Here is a 14,597-nt window from a genome sequence, read left to right on the forward strand (position 1 = left end):
TTCGGGAATGAATACGTCATCTTCCGGGATGACAATGCATCATTCCACAGAGGTCTGTTGCGGAATTCTTCACTCGAAGAAATTTGGAAAGGATGTACTAGCTACTGAACAGTCCAGATTTAAATCTGATTGAAAATGTATGGTGTTTATTGAAGTACTTCATGAATTCTCGGCGTTCATCAAAAGAAGGAAAGACTAAAAAACGCTATTAATCATGCTTGGAGCAAAATCAGTACAAAAAACTGTAAAAACTCGGTCTCTACATAAAATATAGGCTATCATAAAACCTAGACATCACACTTCTCTCCTGATTACAGCTTCTTTGCATTTCGTAATAAACATAACAATGATAGGCTAAAATAATGAATCCAAATTTTGATTATGGATTTCACTTTAAGTTTTGTCTATGAATTTTCGCTCCGGGTAGCGCCGGACATGTCTGCAAGGTATACATGTAAATGTGCACAGGGCGACTATGCCAAATACATGTCACTTCTAGTTTAAATGTAAATTAAAACAGAGTCTGAAAAGATTGTGAATAAACCGAATTATCCACCATGAATTTATGGATAGGATAAAACCGAATAATATATAACTGATCTACCTGATTCAATACTAAATAAGTTTCAAACACCTATTACCAACAATAATTTTTAATAAAAAGTTCTTTCGGTCTAATTTAGACTCTCTTCAAGTTCTCTACCTTTTCATAAAAAGACAAAGTATATTATACAAATGTATTAATTAATTTTTATTTATTAGCTAGTTGTCTAAGTTAATAAATTACTTTTGCGTTCTTGAAAAGTTTTCAATTTTATTAGTGACAATATATATTATCAGATTGCACAGTGAAATTTAGACATTTTGAAAAATAAATAAATAATGTATATATCTAGAAATCCGCAAAGAGATCTATGTATCATGACCGAGGAAAAATCTGTTAAGTCCGAAATGCATATTATAATAAATACATATAAGAAAATTGTGTCTCAGTGTCATTCTGTCCCGTGGCTGTCCAGTTTGATAAGTTCGTCTATTGGAAAAGTGCGCAAGCACGAAACATAGGAAATGAATAAACTATATTGAAAATTAACACAGCCATATTTACAGTTCAGTCTTGAGCGTCCTTCTCATACGAGTGTTGTCCTTGAACTGTATATTGGTAATATGACCCTTCAGGATGTAAAGTAGATGGTAGTCAATTGGAGCTGAAGCAGAATCTCCCAGCCCAAACTGGCAATCTTCTCTAAGATCACCTTTGCTCTATATGCTGGTGCGTTCTGCTGGTGGTGTCGGAATTCGTCAATTTTTGGAATGTTCAGGAACACTCAAGTTATTGTGTTAATTCTCTGGTGGTCAACCGTGGACTACCGCCTATCAGTTCTATGAGAACTCCATCATCAATGGTGGAAATGCTGCTTGGATGGAGTTCATCTTGAAGCGAGAAATCCCCATTATTGAATTTCTTAAGCCAATTGTTACACGTCTTCCTGTTGATTGTGTCCTTGGCAAACGCCTTGTAGATGAGATCGTGAACCTTCGCTGCGTTGTAGGAACTTTTGAAGTGATAGAGCAACAGCATAGAATGTCTTCTTTGATTATGCCATATTGTCAGACATTGCTTCTATTTCCAATGAAATATGTGATGAAGTGACTGTAGTTACGTACACATTTCGAGTGCGTACATAACTACAGTTTCAGAGCATTTTTTCCAGTCGTTTCTAGAAAAAAATTGAAATGTCTAAATTTCACTTTTACAACCTGATAAATTGAAACTTAAATTTATGCTGTATATACACGTGATACATTCAAAATTTCGTGAAAAACATCTGTAATATGTGTAGGCGGAGTAAGAATGACTCAGATTTAAAAAAAAAAAAAAAAAAATACTTGGCAACTACGTACTGAATCACGGAGCATGAGACGGTAACGTTACGCATGCATTTGCTGACATGGTGAAAGCGAGAATTCGGAGTTTGGTTTAACGCGCACCGGCTCATCGATCTCTCCTTGCACAGGAGATATCTGAGTAAACATTTCATCACAGTCTTCTCACATCCTCCATACTCACATGTGACTTCCACATCTTTCCCCGTAACGCGCATAAAGAGCCGAAAATTCATTAATGCAGAAGGGATAATTGCCCCTGCGAAAAGTACACTTCAGATGATCGCGAGTAAGGAGTTCCAGGACGTTTTTAAAAACTATTTGACTTCTGGATGAAGTGTGTTACTGAAGAAGGTGAATGCTTTGAAAGTAATGTTAACTACGTATAGCCTACTGTACAGTGGTTCCAAAATTAAGTGAACAAATGTATTTTTGAATAGAACTGTAAAATAATTTAAGCTACAAAGGTCAAAATTAGCATACTTTTAATCATTCTTAATACACGCTTGCTGTTGACATATCATAACCTTTGTTATTCTTTAAAATTTCACACATTTTAAATAAATTATGATATAATGATTTCACGTAACTATTTACCAGATGATTTAGGATAGAGAACTATTGGAAGGCTGGAAGCAGGAAAATCCCAGGCCGAGGTCGCAAAATGGCTTAATGTTAACAGAAATGTAGTCTGTTAACTCTGGAAGAAATTCCGAGAAAACCGGAATCATCACCAGAAGACCAGGACAAGACCGAGAAAGATCCATCACAATCCAGAAGACCACTATCTGATTGTGACTGCTAAATGTCACAGGGGAATGACAAATATTCAGCTCTAAACTGCCTCTGAAACAACTGTTTCAAAGCAAACTGTTTATTGAAGTCTTCAAGAGGGTGTCTTTATGCACGGCCAGTGGCTTGTATCCTCTTATATCTTTCTTCTCAAAGGAGAGCTCGCTTAAATTGGTGTCGTAAACATCAATCCAGACTCAGAATTGGTGGATTCATGTTCTCTTCAGTGACGTGTTGAGAGTTAATCTAGATACTTTTTTTTTTTTTTCTTTGTGGTTTAAGGCCCTTTACCGCTCAGAGAGCACAAAAAGGCCAAAAGTTAATCTAGATACTGTTCTCAACGAGTCTTGGTGAGAACTTAGGACCCATTTCCATCCCACTAACATCAAGGCGAGAGACAGTGTTGGAATAGGGTTTGGACAGACATCATTTTGAATGGCTGTACACCTCTTCACGTGTTGATTGAGGCACTCTGACTGCTCTAAGATAGACTTAGGGACGAGATCCTTGTCCTCTATGTAAGACTTTTCAGGGGTGCCATTATTCAGATGATCGATTGACCAGTCAGATCTTCTGAATCTGATAGAGCATGTTTGGGATGACCTATGTATATGCATTGGATCTAGTCATCCACACAGAACCCTCCCCGAGCTAAAAACTGATCTTTTGAAAAAATGAGATTTTTGCCGTAATGTGCCGTAATGTGTTTAGTATTTAGCATGAAGGCTCATTATGAGAGTTTTATAACAGTTAGAGGTGACCATACTACATATTGAAACCCTATATTTTTGGAGATCGGCTGTCTGATTTTTGTATATATTAAGTATAATTTACACATTTCATATTTTTCTTTATCATTCTTTATTCCATAGGAATAGATTGATTAAAGCATCGAATAAAGTATTTGTACACCAAATTTCATAAATTTTAATAAAGTATTTGGTAAAAATAAATTCTAAATTTTATGTTTGTTTACTTAATTTTTGACACCAAATGTATATAGGTGTCTTAATAATAATCAAAAAAATAATAGTCAATAAAAAAGGCGATAATAATCTTTTCTGCGAACTTTTTTGAACGTACCACGAATATAAATTTTACTATGCCATAAATTTATGATTGATTTTTACAACTATGTTGATTTAATCTTTATCTAAGAGTAAATCATTTGTAAAAATTAATTATTTTTTATTTTTAGATTAAAAAATATCAGAATTTAAATCTTACTTATTTTCTTATTCAATAGAAAAATAATACCCTTTTTCATTTTTAACTCATTCCGCCCCTAAGCACTACAACGACCTTTTTAATCTACCTGTCATTGCTTTGCCATAACCACATTGGAACAAATAAAATATACGTGTTTTATATACGGAACATACAATAAAATACAATGGATGACACGTAGATAGCGGTATTAAACAAGTAAGACACACTGTAAAAATATCTCTTAATAAGATATTACTTTTTAATTATTAATTTTCGTTTCTATTAATTATTTTTGCTGATAATCAAGGGAAACGAAATCACAAACGTAATAAAAATAATTATCAGCACTTACTGACGTGTTTTGCAAAACAGTATTTTATTTCATAATTTATACAGTGTTTTGACCGCACTAACAAAATCTTTTCACTATCTAGAACAACTGTTTTTCTGTTGATCTATTTATATAATATGTTCACCTGTCAGTATTAAAGCAAAAGGAAGTTTTTGATTAAAAACGAAAACAACTATAAAATAAAAAGCGATTTACAATGAGAATACAAACCACAAAATAATAAATATAATTTGTATTAAAAATTCTTATTTAGAAAAACTTTTATTTAATAAAAATTATATTTATTACATCGTAATGAATATACTTTCGTTAGTTTCGTCCTAAAGTTTTAATTTTATCACAGTTCTTAAAGTTCTTCTGCAGATAAGATGTTTTCTCCTTTCCGAGATAGTATTAGCTCATAAAATATGAACTGATTGAAAAAGTTTATAGCCTATATAAACTATATTAGAAGAGGATAGATAGCCATTTCGCCCAATTCCTGCTCTTTAAGGCGTTCTGATTTGACTGAAGTGATATTGGTGGAGGGGTATAAATACACAGCTGACAGACTCTGGTCGCACCAGACAGATCGCTAACAGCAGACACAAACAGATGAAACGGTATTTTTTCCATTATCCAGAGACAAGTGGAAGCCTGACTAGTAGTTTGCCAATGGCACCAGAAGAAACAGGGTTGTTTCTTTCCGTACCATTGGCAGGCGACTACAGAAGCAAATTTGCATGCACCCTACCGTTAGCACCTAACGTCATCGACTTTGTATTGCAATGATGTCGTGATAGAGAAGCATGATTGCCACGAACAGGCGTTTTTAGGGACGAATCGCGGTTCTGTCATAGAACGGATGAACACTCTGCTAGTGTGGAGGACAACTGGTAAGCGCATTTTGTGTGATAGTTGGTCCTAACGGGGTGAGACAAAAAATCTAGACCGAGCTTGCTTTATTTTGTAGCCGTAGGCCATAGCAAATCAACTGCATATGACATTTTGAAGAAGTACGAAATATCAGGAACGTGGAGAAGGTTAGGAAGTAAAAGAAAGCCCGTTGTTATGAATGCTAAAATCCGAAGAGCATTGCGACAAATGTTTGACAACAAAAGTACGGTTAGCTAGGTGGAGGCAGCAAAAACGTTCGACTGTCTTCGAACATACATAGATAAGATGAACTTAAGAAGATGGGCATAAAGGAAAAGAAGAAGAATACACTAGTGAAAAAATTGCCAAAATCTGAACGCAATACAGATGGCCCGTAAGAAATTTTGGGAAAAAACATTCGTTTTGGATGACGGAAAGTACTTTTCTCCCTCGGCAAGCAAATGTCAGGAAATGAAATATATTGGGCGAGCAATGAAAATCAACTACCCTCGAAAGTAAAACACAAATCAAATTTAAGAAGAAATTTAAAGCAAAAGTCGTGTTGTGTATTGTCATTTCATTAGCAGGTATTTCGAAGCCATTTTTAAGAAGAGATCCCTTGCAATTGCCGACACGTACCAACGCGATTGTCTAAAGAAAATTCTAATCCCTTTTCTTAACAAGCATCATGAAAATGACGATTTCATCTTCTGATCCGACAAAGCTTCGTCTCACTACGCAAATTCGACTTCCGCGTTCCTCGAAGCCAAAACATTCCTTGTGAACCAAAAAAATATAATCTGTAAATTTTCCACAATGTCGGTTAATTGAGGATTTCTTTGGATATTTGGCACAAACAGTATACGAGAAATATTGGCGAGAAAAAATACCACACAATCGATCCAAAGAATCAGACTTTCGCTTATAAGAGAAAAAAAAAAAAAAATTGACACGAAGACCATCGAAAGAAGTTGCTAGTCTATCAAAACAAACTTACGGCACGTCACTGATCATGGATCATATGATCGTGTTTATTAATTCTAATTCTATTACAATCTGTATTCTATTAATTCCATTGTAAGAAAAATTTCTATAAAACGATAATAATATTTAATAGTTAGGCCCTACTTCAATTTTTCGGTAAAATATTATGCTTTAAAAACAATCCAGATTTTGTCTTACTCCGTTAGTGATGGTGTACAGGGGACATTGAGGGCATAACAGTGCATTCAGGTAATTCGGCGCCTTTGTATATATGTACAGTACGGTACTCTCTCCTCCATTGCTTTTTAATGGGATTCAAAGCTGAATTTTGACTAGAGCCCTATGAAATCAAGCGGATTTATTTGAGTTCTCATGACATTAAATGATAAAACGTGTATAAATGAAAGTCATACGTGTGAAAATAATGTAATTTTAAAGGAATTAACTACTCTAATATTTTACTGATTTTGCTCTCCATTATGATTAGAAAATTTATGTATCAATGAATTATTTATTTTAAATAATAAAACCATGCAAATTTCAAATTTGCATCGGTTTTATCGATGTATTAAATAATAACTGCAATAAAAAACCGTATTAAATTATTAGAACTAGTAAAAATGTTGTCGACTTTCTTAGTACTGTATGTAACATATTTTATTACATTTATTATCTTATGATCTAACACGAAAAAATTTGCATAAATCAATTATATCTTGATATAATTGATTCGAGAATTACAGAAATCAGTTTTGTAATTCTCGAATCTCGAATAAAATTATAACATTATCTTATACAATTTCACCCGTTCTTTTACAAATGTATTAATATTACGAGTTATTTACTTAGTCATTTTAAACTATTTCGAAAAACCGTCAGTTAGCATGTACTTAATGAAATCAATGAAAGCATAACCAGATTACTTTCAAAGTAAGACCTGAAAATAACGCACTAATGAAGCCTAAGTGCCCAAAAAGAATTACCGCAAATTCCATCTATAGGATCAATGGTTAGTTCTATGAAGAATTCATCATCTTGAATTCGAGATAACGAAAATCACGTAGTCTAATGAAAACAAGCTTTATTAATAATGGTACCGCCAGTATTACTTATGCTTAAATTATATCTAACCTGTTTTGATAATGAGTAACTTTCTCAACGTTGTAGGAAAGTACTGTGCATTGCGTGCAACTATTTGAGACGACGTACATTGAAATTTTTGATGCACTATTGTTTAAAAATATAGTTTTTTTATTGTAAGGATTGCGTATGATTCTGGTTGCCTATAGCCGAGATAAACCAGCCAACGATAATCTAGTATTAACTGACATCACGCGTGGCGCCATCCTTGGTTGAAGCATGGTCATACGCTGCGGCGTAACAATGGCACAAATTCCAGTCAATAAATAAAATAAAATAAAATAACAACAATTAATAAAAAAAGTGTTTCTGTTAACCAGAAGGTTTCGACTGCTGGGCATCAGGATTAGTGACCGTGCTGATTCGAGTCAGACGGGCAGAAATGTTGCCTTTTCGAGAATAGGAGACGGACTTCCTCTGGTGTGTGCATGTCTGTAACTTATAATAATGCACACGGGCTTAAATTATACGAGTATGTTGTATTTTATAGTTTTCACGCGTTGTACACTGCGCGTTTCTGGTACAGTGTGTTGGAGCCTGTAATGGAGGTTGCACAATCAAATTCAATCGGATGACAATGTGATTTGTACTTATGTGCCCAAATTTGTGAGGATCTCTATGTGTACAATTCCTTCTATATTTTTGCCTAAAACACCTTATTTGTATGTAGGATTCTTATAATCGAAAGTTTATTTTAGTTCAATATTTTATTGCATAAAGTGTTCAATATTATTAGCATTTTTCTCAAGGAAAAGTTTTATTGTTGTGTATAAGTTATCTACTTGGATCTTGTTTATTAATAGGACTTATTTTTACCTGAAAAATAAAGATATTGTGTTTTGAATTTTTACTAAGATCTTCTCTCTTTGCTAATCAGAAACTTCACCAGTGTAATAAACCTATTAATAAACAAGGTCCATGTACACAATATATACACAGAATTGTAAAACAGTAAGGACATGGAGGTAAAAAGAAAAGTTTTATTCTTTGCTCAAAATTTCCAAGAGCTGCAAGCAGAACTTGTTCAGGAGTGTTTCTGATTAATTCACTCTTTTATATTCTATTCTGTTACAATATAATCCATCTTCGATACAACCTGAAAGGAAGAAATCAAGTGGTGTTAGTTCAGCAGATTATGCAGGCCACAAATCATAAGTATAAAACGATGAGTTGTTTATTCATAATTCCGTACAAAACTTTAATATTTGACTGGTACTGTATATCAGTCTTGTGTTCCATCGAGAATTTTTGGTAAGCATATTGACAACTGTGGCGATTTACAGTTAGTTGCATTAAATTAATTGGTTTATGCAATTATTTGTGTTGCAGGCTCATAATAAAATGCTAATCTACTGCGACTATTTTGTTCAGATAATGCTTAGACTAGCTTGATCCTTTATGCGTAATGAGCTGATCTCAAAATCCGAAACTCGGTCAATCTAATTAATACCAAGTTAGGCTATTATTTTGTTTAAGATTAATTTTTGGATCATAATATATCATCCCAAAGGCAGCCATTACAAATTATTATTCACTTTGTTGTTGTCACTGATGCTTTGTGTTTTTTCTCGCAATACTACTACGAAATCACTGTCTACCTTCGTTCCAGTCGAACAATTGGCGAATTTCTTAGCTATCTTTTATACGGAAAACGACTTGGATAAGTATCCTGTAATTATGTCGGAATTTTACGAGTACTAATAAAATATCAATAATTTTGTTTGCAGATATTTAAATGCACTTGATAATAATTATTTGTATTATTAATTGCCATACACACAAAACAAACCATAAAGGTAATATGTAAATTCAGTTGTGTAACTTCCAAATTGTATCTAATATTATAAAACAGTGTCGCTTAAAGAGCGTGAAACACATCAATATGGCACATTTTAAACGTTTTATTTGTATACTTTAACATGGTAAATTCATAAGTAAAAGCTTGGAAAAAGAAAACAAATAAAAATTACACTTTCCTCTATATCCTCGAAAATTTGACCTCGGCATGACCTTGACTAACAGTCACATTTTTTCTTTGGTTCCTGAAAGAAACTTTTTTCGTTTCGTTAGTTCTCGAGATATTTGACTGTTCAGTTTAAAATGGGACACCCTATACTGGTATATAAATTCTTTCACTCCTTACTATCATTTCATCTAATTATTAGATACTGCCATTAAATAGCACGTAATCAATATATCTTTTTTGCTAGGAATTATACGTGAACATTCACCTTTCAAATTGTTATTAAACATAAGTAAAAATGTATTAATGCATGGAAGTTTTTTAACAGATACATACACCCTTTTATATTTTATTTTTGGTTAATTATTATGTATTATTTTTACATTGCTTAATATATAAAAACCTTCCATATATTTTATGATAACATCGCAAAATATATTAATTTAAATTTGAAATTTAAAAATATTTTAGTGCAAAATCTTTATATTATAAAGAATATTATGGTAAAAAAAGATGAATTGTGGAGTAAAAGATATGTAGACAGAGCTTGAAGTTAACAATTTCTAAATAATTATAAAACCTATCCTGTAATAAAATATAGGACATATTGGATCTAACATTAGAACACAAAGGAAAAATAATGTAAGCATGAATAAAATTGAGAAAAATTTTAAGAGATTTCTCGATAATAACTTAGAAACAATGATATGACTGAACTATTATTTTCACATCAAAGACTATTATATTTAAAATTTAAAAAATACTGTATGAAAGATTCCTTGAAAGACTATGGAAATAATTGAAACAGAATTTTAATTCGATTTTTACTCGAGGTAGATACAAGGAAATATCAATAACAGTGGTGATAGAAATATCTAGTACTAGACGGAAGAATGTATAATATTTTGTAACCGTACTATTATTTATTACTTTTTGATGAATATTAAGATGTAACTTTCCTTTTGTTTTATGGTATAAGGAAAACCACATTCGTATATTTATCAGTATATAATAATAATAATAATGATAATTTATTATTGTTGATAAAGAATTTAAATGCAAAGTAGTCCTGTGTATCAAAATAATTATTAAATCAAGAACAAATTGCATGAAATATGCTATTACAGTGTTTCCTAGTGTTTTAATTTTGGTTTTGAGACGGTTTAATGGTATTTTGAACTGTAGAAAACAGAATGAACGTTTTCCAGCAGACAATATCTCCTGTAAATCTGTGTTTAAGCTGAAAGTTATCCACTATGCTACACAGATATTTCAGTGTGATACTAGATATCTGGTAAATTTAATGCTTATGAATATTGACATAAAATCGTGCTGTTAAAACGTTGATCGTATGATAATTTTGAGTATGACTGTTTAAATTAGTTAATAAACTAATTTTATTTAATTATAATTAAAAAAACACTAACAAATTTAAAATTAAAAAAAAACATATTTATGATTATATTCCATATCACTTACACTAATCTATTAAAGATCAGATATAAAAACATGTTAATTTCTCTAAAAAAATATTTTTTTAAAATATCAGGAAAATGTCGTTTATTAAACTTTTATTTGATTAATACTTTAATTTTTTAAAATTATAATTCATATAAAGAAAAAATAAATAAAATATTCGATGACCTACATTTTAAAATTAAGATATAAATTTGTATAAAATGATAAACTTACTTAATATTTTTAAAAATAGATTAATGAACGAAATGCGACCTCAATGTTAAATGAAAACCTATAATTAAAAAATGGGCTGTTAAGAAATAATATGGAATAAGAAATTAAAAACTTATTCTGTTTTTTTACATAAAAAAAAGAAATAAACTTATTTTCTAAAGTAAAAAGTAATTCTCAAACTGGTCCGCAGTTTGAACACGTGTTAATGGCGGTCATTGAGTTAACATTTAAAAAAGAAGCTTGCTATATCGTAGAATAAAAATAGAAAAACTAATTCGCGTAATATTTACTCTTCTTAAAAACACCTCCTAAAGTTTAAATTAAAAAAATATAATCATTTAAATTAAAGAATTGTTTTAAGAAACACATTTAAAAACATACATATTATTGTGTGTGTGTGAATACTAGGTTTTCTGAAAAGAAAATTCAAAGATTTATGTATGAAACAATTTAATCTTATTATTATTTTTACTTAAATATGTAATAACTTTATTTAGCATCTATTTATTATAAAAAAAAGGAACGAATCTTACGCGCGTTAGTGTAAACACGAAGAAATTAGTAGTAGAGGGAATGAATATGCTCTATGAGAGAAGCGTAATAAATGTAGGGAAGTAATGGTTTGTAATAACTTGTTATAATTCTATTAATATATTTTTATAAAAATAATCGCACCGTAGTTTCATTTTTTCGTTATAATTCGTTTAACATATTTTCTTTTTTTTATTTTATAATAAGTAATAAAGGTCTACAATTGTTGCAGAACTCTCTCTAAAATATGTTACGTATGATTATAATCATCATGTGACATGGATAGTGTTAAAAATTATTATAAACATTCTATTTCCAGTACTGAAATGTTATAATTCTTCGTTATTTGCTTAAAAAATAATCATACATTAATGAGACATATTTTATTAGTTACGAGACAAACTCGAATATAAAGAATAAAAATAATGATTGAAATAAACAAGAAGGAAAATAATAACTCGCTATTTTTCATCGATTCTTATATTATATGCTCTACTCATGCACAAGCTCCTTCGATAATCGGAAGCTTCTTGAATTATCGAAATGATTCTGTGAATTACAGCAGAACAAACACTCAAGAATAACATCTTTACAAACTTTCTATTGTTAATTTAATGATTAAAAAAAAACTTACGGAATCCATTTGACTCATCCTTATATACAGGACATTACACGGATATAAACACTTTTACGACGATATATAATTTAAATATAAGCGATGATTATCAATAAAATTCCAGATATGAGTTTAAACAACTTCGTTTAACCGTTAGTCAATGTTCAAATCTAAATTAATACTGAAATTAATTCGTTAATAATGAACTTTAACTAAATTTTCAGTTATAAATAAACTGTCGTTATTGATATGCTTATCACAGAATATATAATTTTACCTGTATTTGAGGATAATAACAAGAATATGATAGAGATCTTGGTCTTGAATAGGCGAAATGTTTTGTTCATACCTCAAGGCTTTCCTAATTATATGAACATATTACTGATTACGTATAATTTTCTTTTTGAATCATTTGTTAGTGAATACTAATACAAATTTATTATTTTTTTATATATGTAATAAAAAGCATGAGTAAACTTGTAAAGTAATAGTATACTGTATATATATATATACAGTGTATGCCAATGCATATTGTAAATAAGTGTTTTTTAAAATGTAATATAGCAATTTTCCTTTTTTACATTAAATTAAAGTTGCTCTTTAATAACTTGCTCTCTAATAAATTTGCTCTCTAATAACCTAAGTATTAACTCATTATTTAAAAAAATATATAGACCTATATATATATTTGTATTAAAGTAAAAATTTACATATTGTAAACTATTCTAAAAGTTGACCTTCGGCGTATTTTTACCTATAAAAATCTAGAATTTACACATAGACGAAAGATTAAACTTATTTATTTACCTTTCTTTCCAGTAGTTAAAAGCTATAAATGTACTGTTAAACACCAGAAGCGTATTGTTATCGTTGATTGTGCCAAATCTCACTCTACCTGACTGCTCGTTAATTGTAATGTAAAATGGATGTAAGCTGTAGCAACACTTCCTTAAGTTTAGAAGCTGTAAGATCTTGCGGAAATCTTCTGTCTGCCTTAAAAGTCTTCTGTCAGTTCCTATAATTAGAAAAATGTTTCGAATCTGTGGAAACAGATCTTTGGAAGTGAAGTATGGGCTACGACAAAAATTTGTCACAGCGAATAAGAGAAGACATTGCAATTATCATCATCGACAGATTACTGGATGATGTCTGGCACGGATCCATGAGGTAGCGATTGAGATTATTACTAGACATTTTGAACAAAACACTCCAATTTAGTCTGTTACGTTTTGATGTTTCTATAAATGCCTTCTGGACAGGCATTAATCCCTTTTTGACAAATAAAAAACTTTCTTGAAACGTCTTTTTATAAATGCAGAAATAGAATTAAGTACTCAGTCATTGAATTATATGATTTAGTAACACAAATTAAGTAGTGTTCTAGGTTCAATAATAATGACAGGACTTACTGTAAAATATGTCTCGAAATTTATTTAGTTGATATAAAAGAAGACGGTAATTAATTTCTGAATTCGCTTTAAGAAAGTGAGAGTTATCAATGAAAAATTAAACCTTCAAAAACTTACTACAATGAGATGCATTGTTTCATTTCTCTTTTTGGATTTACCAGGCCAAACAATCGATACAATGTTTACAAATTTTTACGAGATCGAACCTTTGTAATTACGAGGGCCACAACATTGAAAATCCCACATCTTCGAATATATGGCTAACTGATGACAGTCTCCATTTTCTTTGTTTTATTTACACTGTACTCGTTCTAACGCAATTGTGCAGTTTACACAGTATATCTACATTAAAAATCCTTATATCGAGTACTGGGATTCCTTTTACTTAATTGACAGTATCATTCATTCATTTTATTTTATTTTACTTAGAATCATCGGTTGAATGATAAATAGGTATATTATAACACTTGTGGAAAATGGACAGATTATGAAGAAATAAGGTATAAATATTGACAACTTTACGAAATTTTGATTTACGAGAAGATCTCAGGAACATGATAGAGCCCTAAATTGTTGTTACTAGGTAATATAAAAACTCAGATTTTTAAAAATGTAGTTCTTTTGGTGTTCCACTTTGTGTTCAAATACAGTATATCTGGTCACTTTAATGATGGCCTCATAAGATTTTTATTGTTTATATATAGATTTCATTATTATAGTTTAGTTTAAGTAATTATTAAATTTATATAGGAGGAAATATTAGGGTAAAGGAAACAAACTCAAAATATATAAAGTATAATTAATGTACATTATTTCATAATATATTTTATTATTAAAGGACTTCAAGACGGTCATTGTTTAACTTCAAGCCTTAAATGTTACTAAATGATGCGGAAAAATCAAAATAATAAAAAAATTATTAAAATCTATCATTATTAAGTTCCTTTTGAAAGATTTCTTTATTCGTTGGCAATTCTGTTAAAAATTAAATCGATATAAAGTATGAGGAAAATGTTATGAAGACGTATAATATTACCACAGCACCTAGCATTATAGCATGTTTATTATTATTATTATTATTATATGATTTAAATTTTCATAAATAAAACCAAAATATTTCTGGTCTGTTTATTTTATATTATTTATTATTTTAAAATGTTTTTTTGA

This window comes from Centruroides vittatus, unplaced genomic scaffold (assembly GCF_030686945.1).
Source record: "Centruroides vittatus isolate TY-2023 unplaced genomic scaffold, ASM3068694v2 contig_3087, whole genome shotgun sequence".
In the NCBI taxonomy this organism is placed as follows: domain Eukaryota; kingdom Metazoa; phylum Arthropoda; class Arachnida; order Scorpiones; family Buthidae; genus Centruroides; species Centruroides vittatus.